Here is a 17,294-nt window from a genome sequence, read left to right as displayed (position 1 = left end):
AACCACCCCATGGGATTTGGGCAAAAGAAACAAGGCAGATGTGGAGTGCAGGCTGCCTTCCAGGTTAGCCAAGTCCTTTGGCTCTAACTTAAGTATGTCATGTCCTTGCTTACTGGTAATGTCCAGATGATCTCCTTTTTCTTTCTTAGAGAGAAACTATGAGCAAAAGACAAGATAACTTCTAAGGAGAAATGTCCTCCTGGGTGAACAAGACCACATGAACAGGAAAATGCTAATGAAAGCAATCAGGATATAAGGTAAAGAGGTCCCAAGGACTGTTGGTCAATCTTTGCTTTTGTCTTATCTTTAGCTAGCTGTGAAAATAAAATTGTCCATTGCTGAAGTGAACCAGAGCTCTGTGTCTCTCTCCCTCTACCAATGTCCTCATTTCCAAGTCATTATGTTTCTCACTGTTGTGGGGGCCACTGAAGCTAACTCATATGAATCTGTGACAGCCTCAATCATTTGCTCATAACCAGAGTAAACTTTTGTTGCTTCTATGTTCTAAACATCCATAAGAGCTTATAAGTTATATGAATAAGATTGAGTGTAAAGGCATTTGTTTTGATACAAAGGGGTTCTATTGGATGAACATTAAATTATCAAAGTTATGACATTTGGAATTTCAGATGAAGATTAGATATATGTTCATTTTCACTCATTCAATCAAACATTTGAAATATATTAAAGATGTTCCTAGAATTTTTTTGGGGGGGTTCGAGACAGGGTTTCTCTGTGGCTTTGGAAATTGTCCTGAAACTGGCTCTTGTAGACCAGATTATTAGAATTTTAACAAAATATACTAGTTTGGACTACAAGCTATAGACAAAGTTTAAAAGTGTACAATCCACATCACCAGAGGAACTAGGAAACAAGGAGGACCCCAAGAGAAGTATGCATGGTATCCCGGAAAAGGAAAAGGGCACAGGATCACCTGAGCTAATTGGGAGCATGGGGCTAGGGAAGAGGGACCTGGGAGATAGAGAGGGGGAGAAGAGGAGGGGAGAGGAGAACATGAGTGAGCAGGGAGGTTGGGTCAGAAGAAGAATAGGGGAGAGCAGGATGAGAGATACCATAAGAGAGGGAGCCATTATAGGTTCGAGGAGAGATCTGGCACTAGGGAGATTTCCAGAGATATACAAAGATGACACCAACTGGCAATTAAATAATAGTGAAGAGGCTACCCTAAGTGCCCTTCCCCCATAATCCTAGAGCCTTCACCCAGTAGCTGATGGAAGCAGAGGCAGACACCCACAGCTAAACACTGAACTAAAGTGTGTAACCCAGTTGAAGAGAGGGAGGAGTGAAAGCAAAGAGGTCAAGACCTTGCTGGTGAAACCCACAGAAACAGCTGATCTGGACAAGGGGGAGTTCATGAGGCCTGCATGGGACTGATCCAGACTCCTGAATGTGGATGTCAGTGAGGAGGCCTCGACACTCTATGGGGTCTCTGGTAGTAGATCAATATTTATCCCTGGTAAAAGAAAGGACTTTGGGATCCCATCCCAGGTAGAGGGATGCTTTCTCAGCCTGGCCACATGCCGGAGGGCCTACGCCCTGCCTAGGATGATATGACAGGCTTTGGGGATAACCCATGGAGGGCCTTACTCTCCCTGGGGAGCAGAGGGGAGATTGGGTGGGGGGTTGGTGGGGGTCGGGGTAGGAGGGGAGGGATAGGGAGCAGAGATTGACATGTGAACCAGGCTTTTTTCTAATTCGAACTAATAAATCAAGTAAAACAAATGTTTACTCAAAGTAACTAAAAACTAAGGTACTATAATGTTCATTTCACTCATGTAGGCTTATAGTGGTTACCATAGAATTTGTCAGGAATATTTCATTACTGAACCACGATTTAAAAATATTAGACATCTTAGGTAACTAATACCTATGTGGATATGTTTAAAATATAAATGTTGTAAATTATTGTGCAGAGTAATAGTTATATCACAAACTTTGGTGTACATACATAATTTTATTGCAGTTAAAATTCAAACAAAAAGCCTTTTGTCTACAAAGTTATAGGAGTCATTAATAAGAAGAAATATAAAAAAGAAATGAAATATATACTAATATAAAATAATTAAATATGTAATAGCTGTACTTATTTCTTATCATGTGCCATCCAAGTCAATATGCAGGTGGGTGTGTCTTATTAGAAGAGGCAACTAAGTTGGCATAAAAGATCACCAGATTTAAGAAGAACAGACATAATGTGCTAACTTTCATAGTCAATTCATAATGCATTTGACAGTTCTGATATACCATGTAATTCTCAGCTATACCTGCTCCTGCTGTCTTTGGTTTCTGTTTTTAGTAGACAAGGAAGCACACATTTCAAGATGAACACACTCCACACTAACAACTTCATTTGATTCTGCTTTTATATTTGAAACACTGTCTTGCTCCAAAGCTCTGGGTATCCTCAATCTCTGGTTCCTTCTGAGTTGAGTTTCTGTCAAGCACTCTTTAAGGAAGTTTTATTTTTTGTTCATTATTTCATGAATATTGAGCATAATTTGTATGTATAGATTATCTCTAATTTTAAAGAAAATATTCTAAGGATTATGGATAGTAAATTGTTCATAAGACTGTTTATCACTTTATTTACAATTTCTTTTTTATTTCAGATAATATGGTTATTCTTTATTAGAATAAATTCATAATATAATATCAAATTTATTCATAATTTGTATGACCTAGATAAAATTGAATGGATATTTTCTAAAAAGAGATTATATTGAATACATAATCAATTAGCCTTTCTTCAAAATCAATAAAATTTGAAATATTTTCAAGTTGGTTGAGATTTTTAAAAATTATTTTTAGAATATTTTGAACTTATAATACTTTATGGGCATGGATATTTTACCTACATGATTTATATTTACCACATATTGTATACCTACAGAAGTTAGAAGACATAATAACCCATAGAACTAGAGATGATTGTGAGCTACCATGTGTGGTCTGAGTACTGAATCTTGGTCTTCAACAAGAGGATCAAGTATCATTAACAAGTGAGCCATCTATCTAGCCCCTTTTTGTCATTATATACACACAAACACCCTGTGCTCTACAGATTAGGACAGAAGCTTCTGAATCTCTAAAAGACCCGTTTTTGAGCACTATCTCCTGAGTAAATGCACCATCAATCCAAAATCAAAATGTAAAGTGCTACTAAATCCCAAAACCTGTGAGTACTAACAAATGGCCACTGCCACAAGTAGAAAATCCTCAGATAACTACATGTGACCAGAGGTTCACTAAAAATATTGTATGAAATCACTCCAAAGATATGGTTATAAGTGATAACAGAAATGAATTTGATTTTAAGGCTTGAGTTTCATTCATAAGATTTACCATTACGTACATTAAAGTGTTTTGATCTTTGAAGTCTGAATACAGAACTTCATATGAAGACTACACAGTTGTAAATAAATGACTGTGGTTTCAGAACTTCCAACTTAATACATAGACCATTCTTTGCTTGGGATCTAGGCAAAAAAGTAATCTCAGACAATAATTTTCCACCACTCTCCTAAGTTATGGATGAAACTATAATTTCTACAATTATGTTTCTTTGAATATTTCTTAGGATGAACTGAGGGGTATTTCAACACACTTAAAAACAGGAAAATTATTATTAGTTAAAATTGTATACAACAGTAAAAATAAAAGCCCGAATGTAAAACCAACCTACATATTAATGATAAATTATTATCAACTATTTTTCATGAGTATGCTAAGTGTGAAATTCATTTCAAATAAAAAGCTATTTTTCTTCAAATGTTCTTTGAGCAGAACATTTTTGTCTGCTTAAAATGGAAAAAATACATCTATGCTTTTATATGAAAAAGATTACTTAGAGGTAATTTTAAAATAATTATTTTTAAGCCAGTCTATCATAGCTACCATGGTGTCCACTGGAGCAAAATGACATGCCATTTCAAACTATACTTCTAAAGGCTAAAACCAAGAAATGTTCCCAAAGGGTGATGAGGTTATTTAATAAATGAAAATTGCTAATGACATTGAACAAACAGGTTAATTGATGTGGGGAGTTTGAGACATTTTATGTGTCATTTTCTTATGAAGGTGTTAAAATTCTTCCCCCACCAACCGCCTTCTTAACAGACTTTTCTACCCTGCCAGATGAGAGTCAGTCTCTGCTTCTGAACTCGTCATTCTTGACAGAAAGCTAATTTTTATACGAAATAAATCTGAATGAAGACAGAGGCCTGTGACAGACATAAATAGAATGAAAAATTATTGCACCTTTCTCTGGGAAAAGAGTAAGCTCAAAGCAAAAAAAAAAAAGTAGCAAGGGATGTTCATTTCTTTTGTGTATGCCTACAGTGGGTCAACAAATACTGATAGCAGAATTTGGAAGTATTTTGTATTTTGAGTTCTTTTTTGGTACATGTTTCCTCTCTCACAATTTACACATTTCTACTAAATAATTACTAACTTCTGCTCAGCTGTTCATGCCACACAAGAGAAATTCATTGTTGCCAACCTAAGACTCCCTTACAAATTCATCCCATCTACTGCTGATTGTATTTCCAGATATATTGCAAATCTTGTTTTCATCTCTCTGTATCCTGGTCAATCTGTTGCTGAAGGTAATGCCATATGTATATTATCAAAGCATCCCTTAAATCATTCTGGGGGGTATTATTACCTCCCACCATGTTTCACCTCTCCTTAGAAATTAAGTATTTTATCCTTCTTCCCTTCCCAAATGTAAGTTTCCCATGAGAGATTCACCTCCTTCCCTTACCTATTTAAGTCTTATGATACCAAGTGTAAGTTTCCTGTGAGAGTCTCTCCCCAACCCGAATAGTTTCTCTTAGATTCCCATAGGAATACACCACTAATAGTAGTTATTAATTTATAATTCAATTTTAAGTCTAAACTTGCATATTTTCCTATGAGGTCATCAAGTACACACAAAGTCACATCCTAAGCATGTGCATTCTATATACATAGAAAGTGTCAGTTGAATAAACGAGCAACAATTTTACTATTTTTGGGGGTTGATCTGGTTTTCTACTATGTAATTGCATCAAGATAGAGAAAGCTCAAAATGTAACCATCAACATTACGGTTCAATATTTTGCTTAATTTAATGCTTTTAATAAGTTAAATAATTATTCCAGTGCCCAATTATTCCCTTATAATCATTTTATAAGGTGCTATTAGTTTCATATTAGAGTTTCTAATAAGTATTATATTAATATGACTTCAAAGATTTTTTTGACATCATACAGGCTCTTGTGTTTATATGTAGATCACCATAAATTTTAATGATGCCTAGAAGGTCTGTTGAAGATATTCTATGTATGAATATGAAAATATGTGTTTTCTGTACTAAATTTTAGCATGTTTTCTTTTGAAATATTTATTTTCATAGTTAATGCTAGAAAAGGATATAAATAAAGCAAGATGGATGTATTTCTACACATGTAAAATCAAACATGTGGAGATTATTGCCTACATTCAAATATTATGTGATTTAAAATAGTGGCTTCGTATTATATTACCAGTAAATATTCAATGAAAAATAGCAATGTAACCATCTGGGGAAGTATTTAGAAATGACATGAAGAAATGAGTGAGTATATTTAATCAGGATTCAAGTCAAATGAAACAAAGTGGAATGGAAAATGTCACTGAATATATAAATGGAGAAATGGAGAATGCCTGATGTTAACAAAGAGTAGCAGTTAAATAAATAGGGAAAAACTTGGAAACATGAAATATGAGGTAGATTATAAGTTTCTGGATGTGCGCTCACTTGGCACCTGTCTGTCTTTATGTGAGGTAGCATTACATAAACCATTATGTCCAAAGTTAGTTTGTTAACCAACACTCAACAAATGAAAGTAATTATTTTTCTTTAAACTGTATATTAAATTTTTTTAGAAGACCAAACACATTCATTTCATTTGGCTCCTTAAATAATCTTGTTCTTAACATATATTAGTGCAAATAAATTATGTATAAGTATTAGGGGTACATGTATTAGTTCAGATACTGATAACATTGGAATGAAAGAATTAGGGAAAACTAGAGTGCTTTTGGAACAGTGACTGAGTATGGTCAGTGATTTAACTTGATTGAACAAATTCGTCCCTTATAGATGACAGAACTGAAAGGACTTGAAGTCATCTCGGCTGACGTATTGAGACAGAAATTATCCTGGGATTTCTATTGTGGAAAACCTGCTGTACACAGAAGAAGCTTTCAAAGCACTTCAGTGAAACGAAATTCCTCAATCAAATCCAGGCAGTCTATTCTTAGCAAAGCAACCAGACAAAATTAAGGTCATGATCTACACATCAGTCTATGTCTGGTCTGATTGGAGCCAGCTAGACATGCCCTTGAGAATGGACATCACTTGCTGATTTTGAAGACGAGAATAAAAGATGGCAGTTCAAGGATCTGTATTTCTATTGGTGACTTTCATTCTTAGTAAAAGGTGTCTTTCAGAAAAATCCACACTTTAATGTGACATACCATGGAATGTAATCGTCCTTAGAAGAGAAGGTGACTTTCCTTTTCTAATTCTTACCAACCTCCAAGCTGGAAGAGCATTTCTGAGTCAAATCACCAAATCCTACAAATGCCATTCAGAAAGCTAAGCTTTCATGTTCACAGCCATAGTGTTTCTCAACAGTAGTGGTGCTACGATTTTGTCATCTGCTCTTAATATCCCCATGATATTTCATTATGTGCTAATGTAGGTTTGCTTCCTCATTCATGGAACAAAATATTGTCATCTGAAACTAAAGTGGCAAAAATTAGAATTAACCTGTGTAAGAGTTAGGAGTCACACTATCTTAACTATTGATATCTTATGACAAAATCGAAAACATTTGTTTCAATTTCTGATACTCTATTGAGTCATTACCACCTAGAAGATGCATGTCAATGTTCCATTTAAAATGTACGACATGATACTAATTGTAGAATCATTGTTTTATTACAATTTAAATTCAATGAGAATTTATTTATGTCTTGGTAATTAATATTACTCTGGTATCCCAATCCCTGTATATCATAGGCATAAATATCTGCTAAGCACCATGTAGCTTGTTTTACTGGCATTCAATTTTGAGGTCATAAAATTCTCTTAAAGCAAACTTCACCTGATAGATATCAAAGCAACTGCTAAAACCCATAGGGGAATTCTATTTAAGGTAGCTGTGGTACTCATCATCCATCTGCATCTTCTCTTCACATTACCCTGAATCCTGAATAATGGCTCCTCCTCATTCAGGTGTGTGTGTGTGTGTGTGTGTGTGTGTGTGTGTGTGTGTGTGTGTGTGTGTGTATTTTATGTAATATTATTCCTGGGAAGATGGAAGATGTTCTTCTGTATTCTGTGAATACATGTTTCTCTTCTTGATTGATGAATAAATGCTGATTGCCCAGTAACAAAGCGGAGGAGGAATGGCAGGGAACAGTCACCAGAGAGAGGTGCCATAGGTGAAATCTCAAAAAAGCTTGAAAGGGGGGCCATACTGCAGAACTTACAGGCAGCTTAACAGGTGGAAAGTGTTCTTTCCTAGCAACTCAGCTGGCCTGAGACTCTTCCTGATATTGCAGGTGACCTCTGCCTCTTCTGGGTAGTTCTGCTCATTTCTGTCTCTCTCCAGGCAACATGGCCAGTATGACACTCACACTCAGTAGTCCTTACTGCTTGCATACAAAAGAGGAGGTTAGGAGTTAGTGAAGCTTGTCCATTTCAGGGATTTCTGGAAGCCACTGAGTTGTCCAAAGAAGCTAAGGAGCTTCTTTGTTGTATGAAATGTTTTACCTCCCTTTAGAGTATCCTGTATATTCAGTCAGATTCTCTCAAAGATGATATGGTTTACCTCGGAAGAAATTTCCAGACAACACAATTCCAAGTATGTCCAGATAGTCTTAGGTCCCAGAAGAGAGCATAAGATACCCTGAAGCTGGAGCTAAAGTCAAAATGTGGTCCTCGGTATGAACAGTATTCAGTCTTAACTTCCAAGATCTGCCCTGCCCTGTCAACCATGCAATTAAAATGCCTTATGAATTTAAATTCCTTAAATCTTCAGATTCTGGCAGAGTATCTATCATAATACATTATAGGTATTCAATGGCTTTAATTATTTCATGATTATACTATAACATGCAGATTGATAACAAGGATATTGTGTCCTCAAATCTATTCTTGTTAAGACCAGCAATATTCTCCTCTAAAATATCTCAAAATAATATTTTAATGCTAGTTGGTAGTATATTTTTACCATATTTAGTTAAGAACTCAAATGTCTGTAAATTTGCTTTGATGGGTCATTGTTCACTCAGTGATTATGTATTTGAAATAATAGTAAAAGATTTGCCTTCTCAGAGTTAGGTTTTAGCAAACAATGTGGAATAGTGTTGGAGCAGTAGCAATGCCATTCATGTGCCATTCCAACTTTTCATTCATTCAACAGCTAAACATAGTCTACTCACATTTTCCTCATCATCTTCCTAAGCTAAACTTGTGTGTCATGGAGAGAAAGACAAAGAAATGTGTTGTAATTAACTATATGACATGTATGAAAATGGTTTGCACAGAAGAGATTAACTTCCCTATTCAGAGTTGTTAGTGACAGTCTCAACAATAGGAGTCATCAGAGGTACTGACAGAATGATAACAGGGTTTATTTGAGAATACCATAAACTCATACAGTATGTGTTGATCAAAACTTCCCCATTCCCTTTCACTCTGTTCTTCCCCTATCTAGCACATACAATTAATTTCCTTTCAACTTTGTGTGCTCTTATTTAAACACAGTATTTCAACTAGGGCTTCCTGTATGTTCTTATGTGTAGAGTAATCTATTGGAGCATGGGTAGCCTTTTGTTTCGAGGGGCAGTGGGGAGAATAAGCATCCTACTCAAGAGGGAAGATGTTCCAATATAAGCTGTTAGTGTTTTAACACAGGAGCAAATGGGTTGACAAAAAGGTATCAACTGAGAGTTAATAGACCTGATGCTTCCAACCTTCTGGGGATTTTAATATTTTAAATTTCTCAGGCTTGAATTGACATTGGGTGGTTTTGAGCAAAAATCACAGAAAGCTATCATCTGTGTTTTAAAGCGGTTGCCATTTCTGTTGGGGGGGGGCAAGCAAGTTTGGAAATTAAGAGTGGTAAAGCTGTGAGAAAGTTGGGAATCCTTGTTCAGTTTAGGGAAGGAGGATGGAAACTGGGGACTAGCCTCTGGGACAGGTGAAGTTTGAGGCGAAATAGTGGTGTATAGGTTAATGAGAGTTAAGAACCTTCTTTATCATCTCAAGGTTTAGCACTATTATGTTGTTTTATAACCATAAATTCCCAGTTTTTTTCAATCCAGGGATTGTTTTACAGGGGAACTAGTTAGATTTGTTAAGTTCTAAAACATAAGAATATATATTTTATATATATAAATATTATTTTATGATACCTATTGCAATATTATATGCCTTACAGATATATGCTATCAAAAGATCTCTAAATATGGTTTGAAACAGTAATCACCTTACTATAATAAAACTGTTAAGATTCTAGGTGATCTTAACCATGCCTAGAGAACTGTAGTTCCAATTTTCAATCCTACTTTTCCTCAAAAGTTAAAAAAATCTTTGAATGATATTCTTGGATACCTTGCCTAAAGCTGAGACAATTTTCAGTGTTTTGCAAAAGCTCTTTATGTGCTGTTATTTGTCTCTGAGTCAAGAAGTGAGTTCTAAGGGGTATTAGAATGATTTTTATCAGTATCATAGTACAAACAAGTAAAACTTCAGTTTCAGAACTATGAAATAACCTGTGTGCCTGGATGTTAAATTCCATCAGGCACATTTTAATTTTGTAAATTGCTTACCGTCATTTTCCTCATCTTGTTACAGTAAGCATATGGAACTTTACATATCAAACTTTATTTTCTGCATCCTGTGATGTCTGTAAGAATATGGAATTCCTTTTGATTTCATGTTTTCTTATATCTACCCAGCCACCTATTGCTACAAATAGGCATGTACAAAGTGAGTTGTTAATTCTCATTCACTTAATATGTGTAATTTGCATAATTAACTGTGGCTTAAAACACATAATAATTGCTTCATCATTTCCTTCATACCATTGTCTCTAAGAGCACCCGCTGATCTTAACAAGCGTCAGGAATCATGGCATTGTGCCCTCAGTGTGGATCTGAATCACCCAGCCCATTACAGCCCCATTATCTTTACCACATAAATAATGCTGTTCACACACAGAAGAGTCTTGTATGGAATACTAATAATCCTCCTCAGAAAACCTGTAGGGCAACAGTGACACAGGGCACGGCCAAGGTGTCTATTTTTGCTTGAAAATGGATGACAGTGCAATTTTCAAATGAATTCCACAGTTTTATGATTGGTCAATAGAGACAGCTGTGTATCCAAGCCAATTTGTTTATCTCATTTTCGCTTAATCCAAATAAGTGTGTTTTATTTAATGTGAGTTAGCTAGAATTTCCAGAGGAAAAACTTCAAGATTCATAAGGAAGAGTATAATTGCATCATACTATTATGGGTAGGCATATATACACATCGAGAATGCAGCAAAACTGAATAATAACAGTCATTATAAGAAAATCTTATTGCACTGTGTCTAGGTGCCAAGTTCTGTTCTAACTGACTTACAGAAACAAACTAGCTCACATATTCCTGTTAGTAGACACCAGAGAGAGATATGATTATTTTCCTTTTTCACTGGCAAGGAAATGAAGGAAATGAAGAACTTATTGCAGCTTAAGGTAATAAAGCTGGTAAGTCTAACTCAGGAAGGTAATGTAAAATATTCCACTAACATATCCACTTGTGCCAATGTCCATGAACATTCTACATGGGTATTACTGGCCTTAACGACATTATGTTTCCACTCTACACAACATATCAATATGACTAATCATCACCATATCAATTATCTTAGTCTTTTTAAAATTCCAGTCTTGTTGTTTGGAAAAATATATAAAATCCTATTTGCATAAACACAGCTCTAATATATATATATATATATATATATGTAATATTTGATATATAATATATTTAATATATCATATATATATATAATATATATATATATATATATATTTAATCTTTATATGTATGTTTCTGCAAACACATAATGCGGGGAATCATTTTTTAACCTTTAAAGCTCTGTGATGTCCCTAGGACACTAAGTATATTATTATCTATGGTATATGAAGGTTCTTCTTTGAAATACAGTAGCTGTGGTGAGTGCATGCAGCCACCACATGAAGACTCACAAAGTTAATGGGAAGATGCTATTCTTAGTTCAGTCATCATTCTCATCTAATTAGAAAAGCACAATTATCAGTGGCCACATTATTTACATTTCTCATGTTTAAAACAGAAGTTACTATTGCTGAGCAAAGAGAGAGACAGAGAGAGAGACAGAGAGACAGAGACAGAGAGAGACAGAGAGACAGAGACCGAGAGACAGAGAGGCAGTGAGAAAGAGAAACAATAAAGCCCAACATGAAAATGAAGACCTGAGGTAAAACTCATTAAAATAAGCAAGCAACAAATAACCATAAACACCTACTTGTACCTTTGGAATTCAATTTCACGAACAGTTTACATACTTTTGCAAAGAGCATCATGGTCTCTCACTTAACAGTAACTAGGCATAGAATACATTTTAAATATTTCCACCACCCTTTCATAAACATCCATGAATTGCTTCTGAATCTGTCTCTAAGAAGAGAATGTGTGGATGAAGATACTCCATGTCATTCATATTGGCATTGTTCACCTTGTTACATAAAAGTGAGTCTTGCCATTGTTACCTGATTATTGTTAAAATGGTAGCCTTTACTTCTAAAATGACATCTTCAGGCCGACAAAACTTTAAGTCTAATTGTTGGGGAAATAACAATCAGGAATTTATCAAATGTTTATTATTTGTCCCATTATTGCTATTGCACTCTCTAAAATATTATTGAAACATATTCTCCCATAAAAGACATTTTGAGAAGATACCATACCTTTCAGTACTCCAAGCTCCTTCCCAATTCCCCTCTCCCCCAGATCCACTAATCTTCCTCTTCCTCTTCAAAGAAGAGCAGGTCTCCAAAGAAAACAGACAAATGAGAAAAATAAGATAAAATAACGCAGTACATTTTTAAAGACAATATATTTCAAGGAATTTTTTCCTTCCTGATAATTTCAGAGAAGAATGCAATATAATATGGTTACAAAGAAACCCTATCAATCTCTCCAACTCCTACATAGTCTCCCAACACATTCCTCACTCACTTTCACATTTGTAAAGTCACATTTTAATGTTTTTAAAAGTAATTCAATAATTCCAAATATTGCTGCCCATGTGTAATGTTATCATTATTTGTAGCATGGAAACCTTACCAGTATTTGAATGCTAGCAAAAGAAAAAAAGAAACAGCAGAAAAATAAAGGAATAAGAGAAAGAGGGAAAGGAAGAGAAGAGAAAAAAGGAAAAAAGTATTGTCTCTTTTACAAAAATGATCAATTGCCAATAATCCCTGGTTATTGGGGAAGTCTTGGAGTTCCTCAAAGCAGCTATGCTATGATTTTGTCTTTTTTGATCTTATGTCGATCAAGTGATGGTAACCACAGTTGCTGTGAGTTTATAAATGCAATATCCTTTTTATCTCATGTCTGGAAAAGGATTAAAAGCACCCTTCTCCATCTGCAGTCTATTACTTCTGCCTAAACTTCCAAAAATTTGCTTTGTGTGTGTTATGAAAATTGGCCCGTGTCAATAAGTGATGATGACCTACAAATGTTAGCATTGACTAAAAAATTATTTCATGCTCAATTAATAATTCATACACTGAGAAAACTCATATTATATGTACAATTAACATAAAAGAGCCTTGTATAAATCAATAAAAGTGTTACCCTTATTTCAGGAGTCTGTTAGGTGTGCCATGGACTTCAGTACATTAAACACACAGGAAGGAGTTAACACAATTAAAAAGGTTTACTATAGATTCTGACCCTAGATATTTAGGATGTGTTATATCCCACCAGGGAAAATGCTTAAACATAAAAAGAAATAAATTATGGTGTTATTTAATTAAATGGGAAGCTCAATGTGCTCTGGAGGCAATTTATTACAATAACTGGGGCATCCTACCCTTGTAGTTCATTGTAATGAATATAAATCAAGGAATTCTCTCTTAGAAGAAAAACATTTACCAATTGCTTATAAACTATACCTAAGGGCCTCATTAGATTAATGTGTTGCTAGATGCTACATTATCTTAGCAAACTTTGTTTGAAGCATCATTGCCACATCCAGCATCACTACTAACACTTGCTGCTCTCTGAGCACTGTGCCTGCCTTTCCTATTCCTGGGTATATCTGTTTTTTCCAGTTTTCTCCTCATGATGTCACCTAGGAATCATCTGATTTTGGAGGGTTTCGAGAGCAGACTCCTAATGATAAGCATCTTCAGGTATAACACACTGTCAAGGAGCTACAATTTCTCCTAAAACTATCCTTTTTGATACTTGATTTTTCCTTATATGCGAATCTATTCCATCTTGTTCAAGTTGGAATATTGTGAATTATTTCCACCATTGTGGTGATATATTATTTATTATTTATTAAAGCTTGCCTCAGGATTCAGAAAGCAAAGTCAGCCACACAAGCCATGGAAGCCAGGCACACCCCATTAATCCCAGCAGCCAGAAACTAGAAGACAGAGGTACACACATTTAATCCTAGGATTCATGATTAAGAGGTAGAAGGCTCTCTGTGAGTCCACAGCCACCAACATCTACACAAGATTGAATCACTACTAAAGAGAAACGGCTCAGACAAAGATGATCTCAGAACCTGGGATGAAATTCATTTAATCCCAACATTAGGGAGGTATATAAGAATGGAAAAAGGTCAGTATCAGGAATTCATTCTCCAGGCACTTTGAGGATGGGAGGGACTCATTCTCCAGTCACATTGAGTATAGGAAGACATTCAGTCTCAGAATTTTCCAGCCATGCAGAGGAGATGCAGCAGAATATTCCCATTCAGCCTGAGGCAGTGGTAAGATCTAGTGGTCCACTAGTTTGCTTTTCTGAACTTCAGCTTGAAGTTTGAACATCAGTATCAACCTCTGGGTGTCTTATTTCTTTGTGTTACACATTCTTTTCTCTCTTTAATCTCTCTAGTAATTTTATACAAAATATTATACTGTTTTGAAATAATATTTTAAAAGATTTGCTTTCCATTGTTATTCTAGAATTGTTCATGGGTATGTTGATCTCTCAAGTGAATAGTCAACACATATCTTTAGCCTATAATTTTCTAATCTCAAAACAAATTAATTTCTACAACTGTTCAAAAATAGCTCAGTCACATCTCTAAGAATATCAATCAACAGCTCACCTTTATTCTTAAATTCTTGTACCACAGTAATTACTTTTATTACCCAAAAGCAATATTTTAGAACATGCATCACTCAAAATATTTTATTTTTGATCATTTTTCTAAGAGCATGTCTTTAGCTAATTATTCAGATACTGTCATTTTGTGCCACCTTATATTTTAATATACTTAAATTAATTTTAACCTTAAGTAGTTAACCATTAAAAACATGTCTACTACCATGTAATCTTTTTACTTTGTTCCACTCATCACTCTCATTCTTGTGTCACCAAAATTCAATTTCATTTCTTCAGTTCTGTAGATTTCCCCAAACCTAACTCAGATTCCAACACTTTTCTTGAAGTTGTCTCAAATACGGTCAAGTATCTTGGCTTTCAAGATTTACCTATCTCAGAGCGTTATCACTTGAAAATGTAACTTAATTATGTGCTGATATCTATAAATGGTATTACTTCAATTTTTTAAAAACTATTTTTGCGAGAACATATTTTGTTACTAAGAGTGGATGTTCTCACTCATGATTTTAATAATGTATTTAATACCTTCTGTACCCTATAACACCTTGATTTTATTTCAAAGATAAAATTTAACTGGAGATTTTAAAGCCTTTGGCTCTTCATGCATTTCTCTAATGTTTTTAGAGAGATATAATAGAGAGGGAGAGGGAGGAAATAGAGACAAAGAACAATAAAAATATTAAGACATGATAATCATATTATTTTATTTTTACTTAAAATTGCTTATGGAGTTATCAACTTAAGAGAGGCACCTCATCATGAAAGAGCTATAGACCATCTAACACAAACACTAGTAAGAGCTTTGGAAAACCTCCTTTTGAGTAATTGATCAGGAGAGTGCAGAAGAATCCCAAAATAATATAGGCTACTGCCACTGCTCTTGGTTTTCTCCAATTATTTGAATCCCTTATTGCTCAAGATACTACAAACTCCAGACATATGACCTGGAGGAATTGAGCTGGATATGGCAAGCATCCTCAATCATGGGTAGTTCTCAAAGCCCTGGGATGAGCCATGCAAACTGTCAAGGGTGAATAGCAAATAACAGTTCTCCCCAGATGTATTATTTATAGACCATAGCACTAACAAGAGAACAAGCTATCCTAAAACTGTAAAAATACACTTATATCCCAGGGTTTACCAAGAGGTGTCTACTATGACTTAAGGCTACCCAACAAGAAAAGAAATAACCAATACCTGCCACTATAAACTTAGCCTGATGCATGGATGGTGAGGCAGTAAACCCTAGAAGAGAATCTACTACATTTATTTCCCTCAATTGGGATAATATCTAATTGCATCCCACATGATACTAATTATGCCCACAGATAAGAGTAAGTACCTCTTGCACCTCACCTAAGATACTTCTTTTTGAACTAGACAGACTTGGTCACAGAAAGTCACAACTGGTAAAATGGAAAGAACAACAGTCTATGGGATGTCCAGCCCCCATTGATATGTTTACAGTACTAAACCACTACTCCCACACATACAGAGAATTGAGGGTAGAAAGATTTTAGGAGTCAGAGTATCAGGGCATCTGTTTGAAACAGCATCTACTGTATATTGCACCAAGGCTCTACTGATCAAATCTCAACAATGACACCAGCTGGCACGAAAACATGAATGAGAAAAATCTCACAAATTCCCATGTCTAGAAGAAGAGAAGTAGGCATCTAAGAGATCCTAAGAGCCAGAGAATCAGGTTTCCAGAAATGTACCCCTGACAGATTACTCAATTCCAAGTGAACAGAAGAAAACACATAAGCATATGAATAAAAATAAAGACAACAAACAGGTTAGTTGTTTATTATTAAAGATATACATTAAAAACCAATGATAAGTAAAGACTATTCATTCAATTTTGAATCAATTAAACAGCTAGTTTCATATATGTAGAAAAGAAGCTTAAAAGCAGTTACAATACAATAGAAAATATAGTGGAAATCTTTGCAACATTTTATTATTTCTTATGAAATTGAAAATGAAACATACTCATTAGAAAGTACAACTTGTATCTATTCACCTTCATAAATTGTTTAATATATAGATTTATAATTATATTAATTTTACCACAACTCTTTATATGGTATCATTGAGACTACCTGATAATAATTTAATTTTTTATAGAAGCATGTAATTGATATGTAGGTGATGACACACTCAAAAAATGAAATAGACAGAAGTAGGGTAGAAAACCTCTTCCATTGTAAATGAATGACACACTGAGGTAGAAAAAATCAAACTTTAGTTATGCTCAACTTTAATATTCCAAATTTCCATTACATTTTTTTATAATTTTTGACAGTTGCAAAATTTCTTGATAAAAACAAGAAACAAGCAACAGTAAAATATATCTATTCATTTTGTTTTGTTTTGTTTTGATTTGATTTGATTCATTTCAATGTATATCACTGATACTTAATAAATGTCTCCATGCTTTTCTGATGACTTTTGTTTAGACTAAAAACAGAATGATCATTCCTGAACTATACATCTTTTCAAATTAGTAATGATCCAAGTTCATTGATATTCAAAAGTCCCCACCAATGATTTTTGAAAATCCACAATCTACATAAATTGAAGAACCTGACTGAATATGAGATAGTTTGTGAAACTTTTGTGAAATTATTTATTTTATCAAATGGACACAAGTAGAATTAGTAATAGATTCATAACTGGATAATGTATAAAATTTTCAGTTACCTAAATGCTTTAATTTGGTTGTGTATTACAGCTTCTAACATTATAAATTAGGAAGTACTGGACACCTTAGGTAATTAGTCACTGATAATTTTTGAACCTATGTTTGAATAATTCCTAGATTCTCTTTTTT

This window comes from Cricetulus griseus (genome assembly GCF_003668045.3).
Source record: "Cricetulus griseus strain 17A/GY chromosome 1 unlocalized genomic scaffold, alternate assembly CriGri-PICRH-1.0 chr1_1, whole genome shotgun sequence".
Taxonomy (NCBI): Eukaryota; Metazoa; Chordata; class Mammalia; order Rodentia; family Cricetidae; genus Cricetulus; species Cricetulus griseus.
The sequence above is the reverse complement of the archived record's forward strand: the minus strand, read 5'-3'. Positions refer to the sequence as shown.